Source organism: Condylura cristata, unplaced genomic scaffold (assembly GCF_000260355.1).
Source record: "Condylura cristata isolate star-nosed mole 26May11 unplaced genomic scaffold, ConCri1.0 scaffold00002, whole genome shotgun sequence".
In the NCBI taxonomy this organism is placed as follows: domain Eukaryota; kingdom Metazoa; phylum Chordata; class Mammalia; order Eulipotyphla; family Talpidae; genus Condylura; species Condylura cristata.
The window spans coordinates 67,490,388-67,495,071 of record NW_004567103.1 but is presented as its reverse complement, the minus strand read 5'-3'; positions in this window follow the sequence as shown (position 1 = coordinate 67,495,071).

The window sequence follows — 4,684 nt, the reverse complement described above, 5'->3', positions numbered from 1 at the left end:
TTTCCTTGGAATCTTGCTCTATAAAAGCAAAGTTCAAGAGTCAACCAGGTACTTGAGAGAAATATGCTCACAGATTTTGTAATTACTTTTCTGATGCTCCCTTTCCCAAGGGACTTTTCACCATCAAACACACTCATCTTCTCAGCACCCAACTCAATCCTGAAAATTCATTCATTTTCTGCTTGGGCTAAGTAACAGTGAAAGCACTTGGGTTACATAATTTTTTTCTTCCCTTCTCCAAAGGAATAACCCACCATACCCCACCTCTCCTAGCTTTGCTCCACCTCTCTAGTTCTTTCCCATAGATATTTTGCAATTTGCCCATATTTAACTTTGAGGGACATCACAGATTAAACAAAGGTTTTCCAAAATGATCCTAAGTCATATATAAAATACACCCCAACATTAAAGTTATTTTATGGCTTCCCATGACTTTAAACAAATTCAGATATCTGGCCTTGGCTTAATATATTCAGACCCCTTGCCTGCCTTTCCCATTGATAGTTAACTTAGAACCACTGTCACATTCTCCATAGTTATGGAGTCACTTGTCCCATTTTGCAGGCCCTAAAACAGCATATTCCATGTTTTGTCTAGGCCTTTGTGTTTGCTACACTCTCATCTCTGCTGAAAACTGATTTCTAAATTTTATTGACTGACCCAAATGCAACCTTCATAGAGAAGTCCTCCTTTGATCTCATTATGTAATTTAATAGTGTTGTAGGACAAAGGTAATCAACTGTATACCTCTGAGTTCTTCTAGGCTGGCAAATAAGCAAACAAACATAAGTCAAGTTGGCAGAGGGAAATAATAAAAAAAAAAAAACTGAATAATAGCATGTATATCTGCTTGTATATGGGAGAGACCCTAAAAATCAGTAGCTTGCCATGTGACTTCAGGTATCACCTTAGTAACTTACCTAAGATCAGGGAAATTGGGAGGAAGACTAGAGAAAGTCAATTAGGGAACTTGCCAAGAAATCACAGTAAATAAGTTATACAGTTTTAACTTTTTTTGCCTTCTTTAATGAAGAGATAAGTATCTTGAGTCTGCCCACTGGAGTGAGAGAAATGCCAGTCCAGAGAAATAGCTTTTACAAAGGCAACTTCCATGTACCTTAAGAACCCCTCCTTGAAGTCAAGTTTTTAACTAAAAGAAATACTTGGAATTGCAGATTTTTTTCTTCCATACAATATTCTCTTGTCGTTTACTGTTTTTGTACACTTTTCAAAACTTTCCTTTAAGTTTGTATTATAATACATCACAAACAAGTCATACACAAGAATTGGGATTAAAAAAAATGGAAGGAGGATTTAGTTATGCAAACAAGGGGAGAATATAATTACAACTGAAAAATCATGAGCAGACACTATTAAGCACATTTAAGTGTATAGGAGGAAGATGGGAAAAGGGGGAAGATTTTGACTATATTCTACAGTGTTCCATGTGATCCACTAAAGGGGAGATATTTCTTTACTCTGGTATCATTGATCCAAATAAGTATTACTTAGGAGTTGAACCCATTCTTTACTAAAATGTTTCTTGTCTTTCACTTAACAATATATTGCAAATCAGTTTCAAGTCAATAAATTTGCTTGCATATTGTCATGCTTAGTTTGTATGTGTGTGTGTGTGTGTGTTTTTCTAGGACATTTCCGATTAGGTTCAAGATTCAACTACTGTGACTAAACTGTTGAGCACCTGAGATAGGTATTTTGTGCATATTTTAGTTCATTTTTCTAACCATCAATTCCAGAAGGTGAAATTTCCAATTTAGCGAATGTGGGCATTTTTAAAGTTGAATATTCTTACTGTCAAATTATTCTAAGACTAAATTTAGTGATTTATAAATAAACAGTAATTCAAGAGTGCCAGTGTTTTACCATGTCCCCTCTGATATGGATATGTTTGCTTTCTTAGATGCTCCCTGAATTAGACTACCCGCAATTTTCCCAAAAGATATCCTCAAGATATGCTACTGGCAGGCAGAGTATTTTGACCAAAGAAAAATGAAATCCCTTGAAACAGAAATGTCTGCCTTTCTTTAAGTTCTTTACCCTTCCCTAAAGGAAGATACCCTCATATTTGAATCTTCTACCCTTTTCCTAATCAGAGAAGCAATCACAGCTTTCCCTTTTATGGTACAAAAGAATGTCATCCAGTTAATGGTTTATCATTGAACATGTCTTCTTAAGTATCTTACATTTACCCTCAAGCAGCCCCTTCTTGTCTAATGGGTAAAACCTCTCCCATCCCCAACCCACATAGCATCCCAGGTCCTATCAGCCTAAACACTCATAGGTTCCTTTGACATTCTTTAGAAGTTATAAGCAGACAAACTCTCCATATATATGTTATTAAATTGATTTTTGTTTGTTTGTTTTGCCAAAACGTCTGAAAGATTTTTGCTTACTTGTACGCCTTGGAAGAACCAAGAAGGCTATGGTATGATTTCCTTTGCACACTGACACTTTTCAAAATGTTTGTCAATTTGATGAGAAAAAGACACCTCGTTTTAGTTACATTGCACCTCTCTTCCCATATCTATTAACTGCATTTCAACATTTATAAACTATCTTTATATCTTCTACAATGCATACTATTTTTTTACTGAATTCAAATTGTCCTTCTATATTGCAAGTTTTGATTGACAATCTAAAATGAGCAATTAACAAATTTGAAATTATTTTATTTTTGTTAATACTTAGGCCAAATTTGCTTTTTGTGTTCTCAGTTTCTTCTGTTCAAGTGCAGAAAATTAACATTCAATGGAGTCTTTTGTTCTCAACTCTTTTGTATAATTAACTGTCTTTTGTTCTCAATATAAACTATTTCCAAAGTATTTTACATATTCATTTTGCAGTGCGGTTACATCTTTATTACATATGTTGTACACATTTTAAAAGTTCTTGACTTTTAATTTTATTCTAAGTTTTTTGCATGTTAAACATTTTAATTTTAGGTAGCTAAACCCATGTCATTTTCATTATGGCTCCTCTCAAAATATCATACATAAAAAGCAGCTTCCTACCCTACAATACATTCAATTTTTCAACTCATCTTTAAATCTCAAGGTTATTTAGATTTATGTGGTAAACTAATTCATCTAATTTATTTCTTAAGTATCATCAGAATATTTTGTAAAATAATATTTTTCTTCACAGCTTTAAGATGTCAACTTAAAAAACTCAATTTTTATGTGTATGAATATGAATATATATAATTAAAATACACACACATACATGGATCTAAACATTTTGCCCTCCTTAATTAATATTTTCACTAACTTTACAGTAGTATTTATTACTATCTATATGTTAAATAGAATTAAATGAGATATTTGTTAGTTTTAGACCGAGAATTGTATAGTAATCAAATTTAACCATTAAGTATAGTATAATATCATGACTTTACATCTATTTTTATATTTTTAAGGAAAGTATAATTCATTATCCTTGCTTTCAAAACATACTGTATATACTTTCTTTATTCTTATAAATTCATACAATGTTAAAATGAATATCTTAAACTATGTTAAGAATAAACATCACATTTTGATGAAAAAATGATAGTCTTCTAGAGAGAAAGTAGAGTAATATAGGAAGAGAAATGTTTTTTGTAGAACTGGCATAAAACTAAATTTCAAGGATTTGCTCAACCTGATTATAATTCATCCAGTGCCTTACTGAGTACTCAAAAACCTTTCAGTAAATATTTATTTATTGATTAAAAAACATGTTTGAAGACATTTAAAATGTAAGCTATTTGTCCAACTTGCTCTACAAAATTGCACAGACGAAAAATTACCCTTTACAATTTTATGAGATATGGGTGTTCGATCGGTCTGAGCCAACAGTTAATACATGCTTATTGGCTACTTGCAGAAATTGCAATTATTTTATGGTATGTACAAAGAAGTAGAAGATGTAATGTGTCATGTGTTTCAAAGAATTTGCCAAAAAATCAGGAAAATGTGTAATGTGCATTCAGTCATTTGTGAGAATTAATAATTCTAATGAAGAGGAAGTTTGTAAAATTTGTAATCTCATAGATTCCCCTGAAGAAAACTAAAGCAAATGGCCTTTCCCCTCAAATATAATAACAGGCAGAGAAAATGTCAGCATAGAATGCTCCCCTCTAGTTCCCTGGAATCCTAATGAGGGAAAATGAACTAGTCCCATAAAAGCATATAGACTTCTTGATAATTATTTTAGGTAGAATTCTTCTTGAAAATATATTTGAATGGAAAAAAGAAAACCAGTTAATTTTGACTCTTTTATGTAAACTATGCATTTTCCTTTCTTTTTCCAAAACATTTTTTTCTCTTTTCTTATTTAATTCCAGACAAGGGACTTAGGTTCATAAGAGGAGTTATAAACATTGACTTATAAAGTTCTGTATTCCATAGTTAGTAATATTAATTAGTACTTCTTATTACTATTCATGCTCTCTGTATCATCTCCTTAATTACATAGTATCATCACAATTATATATTATATATTGTTTAATGTGTAATGTGTATAATAAAGGAGATGGGGGGTGAGTGTATTAAATCTATGTGAGACCAATGTGAATTGTGCCAATTTGGCTGAATTCAAATTGTCCTTATATATTGCAAGTTTTGATTGACAATCTAAAATGAGCAATTAACAAATTTGAAATTATTTTATTTTTGTTAATACT